Below are 12,669 nucleotides of genomic sequence, written 5' to 3'. Positions count from 1 at the left end.
GGATTTGCAGTGGGGATCTGAACTTGGGAGACTTATAAGTCTTGTAAGACTGAGCCTTTAACTTGGGGGGAGGTCTGTATTAAGTCCAGATAGTTACTGTTAGAATTAGACTGAATTATAGGACACTGAGTTGGCATCTGGAAAGTTGGAGAATTGGTTGGGAAAGTTGGGAAAACTACATATGCATTTGGGGTCTAAAGTGTTGGGTGTAGCACAATGTGTGTATTTGTTTTTGATGTGTTACATATGATTATTCAGCAGGCAATCGAATAAATTTGGAGACACCGAAACCATGTTTTGTTTTGGGTACAGTCATCTTTCCTTATCCAAATTTTCACTTCTCATGGTTTCAGTTACCTGTCAATTACAGTCTAAAAATATTAATATTTTTATTAATTGACTCTTGGAATAGAAAGAGAGTATAATCACACAACTTTAATTATAAGTTCTTATAATTATTCTATTTTATTATTTTTAATCTCTTAATATGCTTAATTTATAAATTAAATTTTATCATAAATATGCACGGATAGGAAAAACATAGTAGATATAGGATTCAGTGCTATCCTTGCATTCAGGCAACCACTGGGGGTGTTGGAATCAATACAGGGCAACTATCTTTTACTTTTTAATTTAGTATTTTATTTTTAATAAAGTAAATAAATTTTAGGTATTCTACTTGATAAATTTTACCTTCATGCACATCTGTGTATATTCAAATCATGAAAGAGGGGCAGTGTTGTGGTATAGGGGGTAATGAAAACCTGCAGTGCTGGCATCCCATATGGGCGCTGGTTCATGTTCCAGCTGCTCCATTTCTGATTCAGCTTCCTGCTAAAGTGCCTGGAGAAAGCAGTGGAAGATGGCTTGGGCTCCTACCGCCCACCTGGGAGACCAAGACGGAGCTCCAGGCTCTTGGCTGTGGCCTGGCCCAATGCTGGCAGTTGTGACCATCTGGGGAGGGAACCAACAGATGGAAGATCTCTCTCTCTCTTTCTCTCTGTAACTCTGACTTTAAAAGTCAGAGTTTTAAAGTCAGAGTTACACAGAGAGAGAAGGAGAGGCAAAGAGAGAGAGAGAGGTCTTCCATCCGCTGGTTCATTCCCCAGTTGGCTGCACCAGCCAGAGCTGCGCTGCCAATCCGAAGCCAGGAGCCAGGAGCTTCTTCTGGGTCCCCCATGCAGGTGCAGGGGCCAAGGAATTGGGCCGCCTTCCACTGCTTTCCCAGGCCATAGCAGAGTGGAGATCAGAAGTGGAGCAGCTGGGACTAGAACCGGCACCCACACGAGATGCTGGCACTGTAGGAGGCGGCCTCACTCGCTGTGCCACAGCGCCAGCCCCAATGAATCTTTTAATAAAAATCACGAAGGACCAGCACTAACAGGCTCTCTGATGACCCCTCTTTTTAAGATCTACTCTTTTAAGTTAACCACTATTCTGCCTTCTAACACTATAGATGCATTTTACCTTTTTTTAAATTTGCTATAAATGAAATAATATGGGTAGATTCATATCTGATTTGTTGTGCCCAACCTTATGCATATGAGATTTATATATGGCACTGTATTCAGTAATAGGTGTCTTCTTTTTTATTATAATGTGTATTCTATTTAATGAATATAAAACAATCAAATGTTGGTTTGTAGTTGCTTTCATATTTGGAGATGTTTCCACATGTTGACTAGATTTCTTTAATTCCAGTGTTGTCTAGAGGAGCACACACGTGCCAGTTCCTAGGGCTGTGTGATGATAAGAGTTGTCACCGGGTTATTAGCTGTTGGAGATGCTGCAGCTGAACAAGGTGCAGCTGAACAAGGCAAGAGGAACCCAAGCCTGGGAGACCTATCCACGGATGTGAGTATCTGCAGGTAACATGCAGAGAGGGGTGAGAGGCGCAGGGCTGAAAGTAGATGGGAAGGAATCCCATGGAAGCTGGTTACCTCATGGGCATTCATTTGTATGGAAGAGCTTGGGGCTCCTTTTGGGGCTGGGTCCTCGGAGGTTTTGATCATGCTGAACAGTGATGCTTGCTCCTGTCCTCGTCTCTACACTGGCAGTCACCAAATCTGTCTGATCAGTTTACCTGTTTCAACTTTCTCTCGAGCACCAGAACCCCGTTTCCATCATTTTGCTGGACACTCACACCTGCACATCCATGGATACTTCAAATTCTGTCTGTCCTGAATCATGATTATTATCTACTCAGAGGCCGGATTTCTGAGAAACGTCTTTGACTCTTCCTCTCTGAGCTGAATCCTACTGATTCTGCTTATCATCTCCAGACCATGCCCATGCAATATAATGAAAGGCAGAGAGAGAGAGAGAGAGAGAGAGAGAGAGAGAGAGAGAGAGATCTCCTCCATCCTCTGGTTCACTCCCCAAATAGCTGCAGTGCCTGGGGCTGGGCCATGCTGAAGCCAGGAGCCCAGAATTTCATCCAGGTCTCCCACATGGGTAGTAGTACTTGGGCCATCTTCCACTGCTATCCAAGGGGCATTAGCAGGGAGCTGGACTGGGACCAGAGCAGCAGGGACTCAGAACAGCACTCCAATGTGTGAGGCCAGCCTTGCAGACGGTGGCTTAACCCACTGCACCACAACACTGGCTGCTGGGCTGTTCTTTCTAAAAGCTGAGCACTGACAAATTTGATTCCTTTCTGGAGAAGCAGATACCCCTACCAATCTTTTTCATATAGGTGGTGGAAGTTGTGCGAGATCTGGGGCAAAGGCCCTGGGACTCTTCCCTTCATATCACACGGCTGAGGGTCCTCCCAGACTCCATTGGGGCCCCTGTCGGAGACCAGACTTTATTCCCCATGATAAGTACTCCCCCCCCCCGCCCCCACCGTGTGCCTTGAGCCTTTGGTGGGAATGACAAATGCGCTCTGTTGGAATATGCCTCCTTCTATTCTCAAACATTTTGATCTTTGGCACACGAGTCTTGTTCATCAAACTGGGAGGATGCTATCTATTGTACAGGTGTTTTGTAGGAATACATGAAAAGATGTATACAACAGCTTCTTATAAACTATAAATACTATTAGTTATTACTGATTTATACTTCTTCCTTTTCCTTTTAATACACAGATCCTCTTCCCCTCTTAATTTCATCCTTCCTTTTCACTCTTCTCTTGTATCTCCCCTTCCTCTCTTCTATGTTTTACATGTATGTTTGTTTCTTTTCCCCTCTTGGGACCGAGAGTCATGTTCAAAAGCAAGTTTAGCTCCATTTGATCCTCCTTAGGTTCTGACCCCTGAAATCATATCAAAAGCCCCCAAACCATCCCCTGACCTTAGCAATGCTGGCATTTATGTCATTTCTTCAAACTTCTCTTCAGGGCATTAACAGCTACTTAAGCCTGGGAAGAGTTCTCCAATATGCGTGATCTCTCTGTGGTTGGACTTGTTCAAAAGACTTCCTGTGTCACATTGTCAACTTGTTAACCTTTGGGCCTGAAAAAAAAAGGGGGGGGTAATATCAAAGCAGTAATATTTTTAGCCGTTTTCCACTGAAGGGTGCATCAATCATAGAAATGCCTGACTCCTGTTTGGTTACTGCACCAACAATTGAGTCTAACTTTCTGAGTGAGAGGGAGATAATGGTTTCTTGGGGTAATAAAGCTGTCAGGAGGAGGGAGACTTTCATCTAACTCAATAAAAAATGTGAAAGCGTTGGGTGGCAGTGCAAGGACATTGAGGCGATGGCAACATCTGGAGAATCTAGATACCTACACGGTCTTGTGATTTATATCCCTGAGAGAAATACGCCGGGCTGGGAGCCTAGAGACCCCGGTTCTAGTCTCATCCCCACTGCTGATGTACCGAGTGCCCTTGGGCAAGTTTCCCGACCTTTATTTGCTTGTTTTTATTCATTCAGTAGGCAAGGCTAAGAATAATATTGGTATTAATCCATTTGTTACCCAAAGGGAGTTTTTAATTTATCTCTCTTTTGCTAGATAAATGAGGCACTGTTTTTGAAGCTGGCTAATAAATTCAAGGTCTTATTTTCATCATTGTATATCATTTTATATATACATATACACAAACACACACACAAAGAGCTTTAATTTATTTTTTGTTAGGAATTCATCAGATTTGAGGTACCAAGAAGTTCCATGTTAAGGCCATGCGGAGTTTAAAGAGAAACGAGGTGTAGCTCAGAGAAATTGATACTTGCAGAATAAGAACTTCCAGAACCTATGACTGCTTAATCCCGGACCCATGGGACAAGAGAGAACTTTTGCAGGTAAAATCAAAGGGCCCTGAAAAATATTTAATTCTTTCTAGGTGGATGGGTTCACACATTCATCGTGAGTGGCAGTGACGTGTCCACAGCCCAGATGGGGGCGTCTCACAGCATGGTGGAGCTGGACAGGGTCGGGGCTCAGCTCGGCTCTCTGCTCTGTGCAGTGTTGTCGGGTCAGCATCCTTTAGCTCAGTGCTCTTGGGCTCATTATCTGTAGCACTTGTTTCCAATTATATTCCCTCTCTGAGATTGCTTTCTTTCACTCTAATTTAACTTCTAAGGGATGGAGTGTCCTGTGGTTAAACATTCATTAATTCATTTATTCATGCCAAAAATGTTGAGTGCCCATGAGATGTCAGTCAGCATGATGGCTTCAGAGACAGAGTGATGAGCACGCTGATGAGGCTCCTGCCTGCAGTCCTGCCTCGGGGTTTGGGGGGTGGACAGAGATCAGAGCATGGGCATGTGAATATCTGATAGCAGTGGTCCAAAGCATGGAGAAGAAAAAGCCCAGGAGCTTGGACGTGGTGACTGTCCTGGGACTGATTTCACCTGACACCATTGCCACTCCCAGGTCTTGACAGACAGACCCCATCTGTGCTATCCATCTCCCTCCCTTGAGACGGTGTGCATCTTATTTATTTATTTTTGTTTATTTTTGCCCTTTCATGTTTAACCATGGTAAAACTTATGCAATATAAAATTTGCCATCATAGGAGTGGGCACTTAGCCTAGCACGTAAGATGTCTGCGCTTGAAATACGTGGGTTTGACACCTGGCTGTGGCTCCTGACCCCAGCCTCCTGCTAATGTAGACCCTGGGAGGCAGCAGTGATGGCTCAAATAACTGGGTTTATGCCACACAAGTGGGAGGCCCGGGTTGAATTCCTGACTCCCAGCGTTGGCCTTGCCCTGCCCCTACCCTAGTTGTTACAGGAGTTTGGGGAGGGAACCCACATGTTGACATTCTCTCCCTCTGTCTTTTTGTTTCTTTCTCTGCCTCTCAAATTTAAAAAATTACCATGGTAAACATTTTTTTTAAAGATTTTATTTATTCATTTGAGAGGTAGAGTTACAGACAGTGAGAGGGAGAGACAGAGAGAAAGGTCTTCCTTCCATTGGTTCACTCTCCAAATGGCCACAACAGCCAGAGTTGTGCTGATCCGAAGCCAGGAGCCAGGAGCTTCTTCCCGGTCTCTCACACGGGGGCAGGGGCCCAAGGACTTGGGTCATCTTCTACTGCTTTCCCAGGCCACGGCAGAGAGCAGGATTGGAAGAGGGGAAGCTGGGACTAGAATTGGCGTCCATATGGGATGCCGGCGCTGCAGGCAGAGGATTAACCTAGTGCAGCACCGCGCTGGCCCCCATGGTAAGCATTTTTATAGTATACAGTCCATAGTTAAGTGTATTTACACTGCTGTGAAACATCTCCAGTGCTTTTTCATCTTACAAAACTGAAACTCTGTGTCCATTAAACAACTCCTCATTTCTTGTTTTCCCCAGCCCCTGGCACCCATCCTTCTGCTTTCTGTTTCCATGAACTTGAGCGCTTAAGGTGCCTCATGTAGATGGAGTATTTGTCCCTTCTGTGACTGGGTTATTGCACTTAGCATAGTGTCTTCAGAGCTCACCCCTGCTGTACTGTGTGTCAGAACTCCCTTCTTTAAGGCCGAATACTATTCCATTGTATGTGTAGATCACACCTGTTCCTTCATTCACCATTGGGCACTTCGAGTTGCTTTTATTTCTTGGCTGCTGAGAACAATGCTGCTAAGAACTTGGGCACACAAATATCCCTTCCCGATACTACTTTTGGTTTTCTTAGGTGTACCACCAGGAGGACAGTTCCTGGTTCATATGGTCATTCTACTTGTCATTGTTGAGGAATGTGTGTGTGTTTTATAGTCAGATTCTCTTCTCACTACAATCACTCCATCTCTGGACAATGGCAAGGATCTGTCTGATGTAAATTTGTTTCTTAAGTTTTTCTCCCTTTGGAAGACAGAGTCAAAAAACATGGGCACTTCTGTTTTTTCTCTCTCCTGACCCGCTCACAACTTACTGAATCACTCTAGATTAGTCTCTTTCACTAAGGCACACACACACATTGTGTTTTTTGTTTCATAACTTGTTGAATCATAGAATCTAATTACTGCAGATAAATGAATAGGATATCATCAGTGATAACTTGAATATCAAGAGAAATAAAACCTATTTGTTTAAAAAATTGCATGTAGAAGAGCCAGCATTGTGGTGCAGAGGGTTGAGCATGGATTCGAGTCCTGGCTGCTTTGTCTCTGATCCAGCTCCCTGCTTAATGTGCCTTGGACGCAGCAGAAGATGGTCCAGGACCTGGGCTCCTGTCATCCACATGGGAAACCTGGATGGAGTTCCAGGCTTCTGGCTTTGGACTAGCACAGCCCCAGCTGTTATGGCCATTTGCAGGGCAGTGGTGATGGTGAACCAGCTGATGGAAGATTTCTCTGTCTCTCCCTTTTTCCCTGTCACTCTACCTTTCAAGTAAGTAAAATAAATCTTTTTTTTTAAATCACCCCTGAGTGTAGAAACCATAAATGACAAAAAAGAATAAATGCCATCGACCTCAGAGAGCCCTTGGAATACCCACACTCCTGCCTTGGAGTTTCTGCAAGTATCTCCTGCTGTGCAGCCTGCCTTTAATTAGTTCTTCTCTTCCTCAAACTTCAGCATTCAGGGTAATGAAAAAACCTATTTCTATTCCAACTCTATTGTTTTTCTGTGCTGTTTCATTACCAGTTTCAAAACATACTGTTTTCGACAATTTTTCATTGCAAATGTGCAGAATTTCAATTATGTTAAGATCTCTTCCGACCCTGAATTCAATAATTTTATATTATAGAACAAATAGGCCTTTGGAAGACTAACTTAAGAACTTTAACCACAGTTGATAGCATTCTTTTTCTCTTGATGGTGAAACATTCCTTGAGGCTTGAATACTAACCAGCAGACATACAAATAAATAGAATATAATTTTACTGTAGGTAGAAGCATCCCAAATATTAATTCTTTTTTTAGTACTGGAATGTTTCACATCCAAACTTCCCTTCCCAGTACCTGTGACAGTGCCTCACGCACTAGAGGTGTTCCATGGTTACTAGGCAAAGAATCAGAAGAGGAGGACTGCACATTTCTCTCTGGACAATTCTGTTTCGTGGTTCATAGCTCCTTTTGTCTTCCATAGTGCTGTGAAATTGATATTTACTTGCTTTGTCCTGTCTTCAGGGAGAAAGAGCTGATCCCCGTCATTATTTTAGTTGTAATTAGCTTTTAAAGCATTGAGTATCAACCATACAAAAAGATGCAGAGGATAATATACCATGTAGTTACTATACATACCTAATAGATGATATTTTGTAGTATTTTGCTCCAGATGGATTTTTCTTTAAGGAAGAAAAAAGTTGCAGATAAAACTTCTCAATGTTGACTTCTATTCTTGTCTCTTCTTCTTTCCCTCATCAGAGATAACTAACATTCTGCAGTTGTTTTTTTTTTTCTTTTTAAAAATTTTATTTAAGTTATAAAAGTTTCATATATACAGATTTAGGAACATAGTAATATTTCCCACCCTACCCTCCTTCCTGCCCATGCTCCATCCCTTCTTCCTCCTCCCTCTCCTATTACCCCTCTTAATTTTTTAAAAAGATTTATTTTATTTATTTGAAAGACAGAGTTACAGGGAGAGGTAGAGACAGAGAGAGGTCTTCCATCTGCTGGTTCACTCCCCAGATGGCTGCAACGGCCAGAGCTGCACTGATCCGAAGCCAGGAGCCAGGAGCTTCTTCCTGGTCTCCCATGTGGGTGCAGGGGCCCAAGGACTTGGGCCATCTTCTACTGCTTTCTCAGGCCATAGCAGAGAGCTAGATCGGGAGAGGAGCAGCCGGGACTAGAACAGGCGCCCATATGGAGTGCTGGCACTTCAGGTCAGGGCTTCAACCCGCTGCGCCACAGTGCCGGCCCCACCCCTCTTAATTTTTACAAAGATCTACTTTCAGTTTACTTAATGATCATAAGGTTAACCCTACACTAGATAAAGAGTTCAACAAATGGTATGAAGGAATAAACACTGTTCCTCAACAGAAGAGACAAGCGCTATACACAGTCATTGAATCTCAAAATGTCCATTTCACTCCAATACATTACATTTTAGTTACTCTATTAATTACCCATACTTTTATATTTTACTATATATGTGTGTGTATCCATCACCAATGTGAGTATGCTTGGAGATAGGATAGGGCCTTTAAGGAGATAGGTGGGTTTCTAATCCAATAGTATTGGTGTCCTTCTAAGAAGAGATTAGAACACAGACAGTAAGGATGGGTGCTGACAGAGAAAAGGCCATGGCCATCTGCAAGCCACAGAGAGAGGCCTCAGGAGAAATGACGCTTGTCTATACTTTGATGTTGGATTTGTAGATTCCAGAATTGTTAGCAAATTATTTCCTGTTGTTCCAGCCACCTGGTCTGTGGTATTTTGCTATGGTATCCCTATCCAGCTATTACACTAGTTAAATTTGAATTTCAGAGAAACAACAATAACTTTAGAATAAGCATATCCAAAATCTTGCATGGAGTGTACTTATGCTAAAAGTTGCTTGTGTTTGTATTAGCTTTTGAAGAGTATAACTAAAAGAGAAGCTATTTGTGAAGGGAAGAGGTTTATTTTGGTACATAATTTTGGAGGTTCACAGTCTAAGATCAGGCAGGCCCATCGGTTTGGCCGTCTGATGAGGCAGTAGGATAGCAATGGCAGAATTTGTGGAGGACGCCTCACAAGGGGAGCTAGGAAGCGAGTGAGAGGGGAGGCCTGACTCATACTTATGTAGCCAGCCTGTCTACTGGCACACCCCCTTGGATCTTAGGTTAAATGAGATTATAAGAGTGCATCTCTAATCCAGTATTTCTGGTGTCTGTATAATATTAAAGCACACAGAGAGATCAAGGATGTGCACTCACGGACAAAAGGCCATGTTGAGGACACAGAAAGAAGGTGGCCATCTGTAAGCCAAGGAGAGAGACCACCTCCTAAACACCAGGAAGACCCTGGGATTTAAATATCTATGTGAATTTGAGAGCCATATCCCATTCAAACTATAGCTTTGCTGATCTGAAATCAAACTTAACCAGTGTCCTGTTTTTCGTCTGGAAACCCTAGCTCTACTGGGTGTTAATACTGTGTGCTTCCAAATAATCCCCGCAGAAGCACTGACTGGGCCTAGCATAGCACTCTGCGTGTACTAGAACTGCAGATCTGAAAGTGGTAAGGTGCCTTCAAGGCCATCTGGAAGAGTGGTTCTCAATAGTTTTCACTTCTATGTTTCTTTTCTCTCTCTCTCTCTCTCTCTTTTTTTTTTTTTTTTTGACAGGCAGAGTGGACAGTGAGAGAGAGACAGAGAGAAAGGTCTTCCTTTTCTGTTGGTTCACCCCACAATGGCCACTACAGCTGGGGCACTGTGGCCGGTGCGCCATGCTGATCCGAAGCCAGGAGCCAGTGCTTCTCCTGGTCTCCCATGGGGTGCAGAGCCCAAGCACTTGGGCCATCCTCCATTGCACTCCCTGGCCACAGCAGAGAGCTGGCCTGGAAGAGGAGCAACAGGGACAGAATCCGGCACCCCGACTGGGACTAGAATCCGGTGTGCCGGCGCCGCAGGTGGAGGATTAGCCTAGTGAGCTGTGGTGCCGGCCCACTTCTATGTTTCTGAGGCTTATACACCCAAACATAATAATGGATAATAATAGTAATAATAATAATAGTGGTAGTAATAATTAGTGGTATGTGAATTAGAGCACATGAGAATATGAAATGAGAATCTGGTGGTGGCTATGGTGTGAGGTAGAAAGCAAATTAATGAGAGAGAATATGCAAAAGAGAGAGAAAGAAACAGAGAGAGAGGGAAAGAGGAAGGGGGAGGAGAAAGAGAGGAGAGCAGATTTGGGAGGCACATATACATTAAAAATTCTCCAGTCGAGTCTGCTGGTTCTGCCAGAGTTTGTTATCTCTGATCATCCCAAGGGTCATGGGAGATTTCCCTAAGGAAGTATGATTTGAGGTAAAATTTGGGGTTTGGTTAGGAATTAACTACAGGGGGAGAAATGGGATTGGGAAAAGCATGTCAGGCAATGGGAACAGCTTTTGCAAAGGTTTCTAAGTGGGTGAGCATGATGTATGTGGGAAAGCAGGAAGAGGGCAAGAGTGGCTGAATTAAGGGAAAGAGTGATGGGCTGTGCAGAATGGAGAGACAGCTGGAGTCGCTGTCATGTAGAGCTTAATGTGCTATGTGAAGAATTTGGACTTTATCCCGACCACAGTGGGAAACCATAGACTTATCCGAAACAGGAGAGAGATGTGAATTGATTCTTCTCTTTATAAAAATGAGATTCGGCTCTAACGGAGAGAGCAGATTTGAAGGGATTTTAGTTAGGTAGTAAACTGGCCCAACTGGAACACGAACATAGGGTTAGGGTTAGAGTTAGGGTTAGGGTTAGGGTTAGCATGATGCTGGATTGGATTAAGAAGTGGCAGTGGGTATTAAGGATCTCTCTGGATGGATTCAAAGATCCTCACTAGATAAAATCAACAGGACTTCATGCTTTGGAGGTGAAAGAAAGGTATGAATAAAGACTCTGCCTTAGGTCTCTGGTTTATGTGGCTAGATGATACTAGTCATTGAGACAGGGAGTCTTGGAGTGAGATGGATGTGGAATTAATTTGGGCATGATTATTATGAAGTGTTTTCAAGACATCTGATTGGAGATATGGCCACTGAAGGGGCGTGATGTTTGGAGGAGTGATTTGAGTTGATGTCTAAGCATGAATAATAATGCCCAAGGACAGGGTATGGGATAAAGAGACCAGATGCCAGGAATTTTGAATAGTGAATAGTTAGTCTGCTACACCAATTCTTGAGCACATCACCTGGGAGGAACCATCGCTCTTCTCTCTCCCAGGCTCTTTGGAATCTGTATAGCTCTTTAGAAGAAATGCTTTCACCCAAAGCAACGACTTTGATGGAAGAAAGGTAAGTCATGTGACAGGTTTTGGGGAGAGAATATTTGAGCAGTGTGGTATCTCATAAGCCACTGTGGGCTGGAAGTTGCCTTTGGCTTCTACACTTTTGAGAGCTGTTTGGTTTCTTCACTACTGGAACTAGAGAGGGGGTAAGCAGAAAGGCACCAGGACATTACATTTCATGAATTCATGAGACTAGCTTAGCAGAGTATATTTTTTGATGCTCGCTCTTGTTTCCTGAGGAGGCAAGCAAGAGGAAAAATAGGCAACTATTGATGATTTTTTTTTGGTAAAGGGACTCCCCGAGAGCCTCCTGGCATCAATACAGACTCAACACTGTCTCTTATACCTTCTTCTTCTGCTAGCGCCCTGACAGTAAGCTCTGAGGATGATCATGATGCTGCCACTTATTAGGGGTCTGATATTTGTATATATATCAGACACATATAACATTTATGGAACATCTCTGGTATAGATACTGTTTCCATTATTTCACAAATGAAAAAAAGGGAGGCTCTGAGAGGTTAGTAAGTTGGGTAGTATCATTTGGCTGTCATGTGACAGAGGAGTTGAATGTCTGACTTTCACACAGCACCATTTCCCGGTCACTGTATACTTCTCTTTAGCATTCAGAATGAAGGCCCTAAAGTCTAGCAAAGACTGAAACCTAAGATGGAGTTCCCATTTTGTCCGTTAGAACCCATTTTGGGATGTAGGAAAGTGGATTTAGAAGTTTTGGAAACTTCGTGGGGCAAAAAGTGTTGTGTTGTTGGAAACCGGCCTTTCTATAACTGGAAAATTCAATTAACTGGAATACTCCATTCCCCAAAGGCGCCTATTCATTGCTATTTTATTGTGCCCTGAGGACAGAATGAGCAATGCCACCCCAGGGGGCTTGAGGATAAGTGATCTGGTTGCTACTGGGATTCTTTCTTTGTGCTTGACATTATTGATTTTGAATTCACATCAAATGCCCTCCACGAATTCCTTACATCAGAGTAACATAGTGATCACCACGCTTCTTGTGATTGGGGAGATTTTCTTGGACATATTGGACTGGTCAGCTTTCTCATTTGTTTCCCTGGTACCCTTTGGGTAGTAGTTAATGGTTATTTGTTTTATCTAACATTCAAGCTGGAGAGATCTTTGTGTCATGATGACCTCATTATTTGAACAGCCTTCTTCTTAAAAAGCAAAGAAAAAAGTCAAGTCCAAACACTTCTGAGCCAGCTCTTCAATTGCACATGCGTTCTTTGCTCCTTTGGTTCTTTTCAAATAGGACTTTTTGTGGGAAAGAAAAGTGGCACTGAGCCCTCTGCAAGGACACGCCCAGTGGAGAAGCCCAGGGTTTGAGTGTCACCATATCTGGAGGTGCTCC

General features: G+C 43.3%; 1 long non-coding RNA gene across 3 annotated transcripts in view; it reads left to right on the top strand.

The window, feature by feature from the left end:
• Window positions 1-12,669, top strand: part of LOC127492378 (uncharacterized) — a 192,160-nt gene that overhangs the window by 129,744 nt on the left and 49,747 nt on the right. For all 3 annotated transcript variants that reach the window (XR_011379329.1, XR_011379327.1, XR_011379328.1), the window contains 2 exons: window positions 1,702-1,854; window positions 4,082-4,245. This is a non-coding gene — a long non-coding RNA (uncharacterized lncRNA). The remainder of the gene's footprint in view (window positions 1-1,701; window positions 1,855-4,081; window positions 4,246-12,669) is intronic.

Source organism: Oryctolagus cuniculus, chromosome 10, assembly GCF_964237555.1.
Source record: "Oryctolagus cuniculus chromosome 10, mOryCun1.1, whole genome shotgun sequence".
Lineage (NCBI taxonomy): Eukaryota > Metazoa > Chordata > Mammalia > Lagomorpha > Leporidae > Oryctolagus > Oryctolagus cuniculus.
The sequence above is the reverse complement of the archived record's forward strand: the minus strand, read 5'-3'. Positions and strand labels throughout refer to the sequence as shown.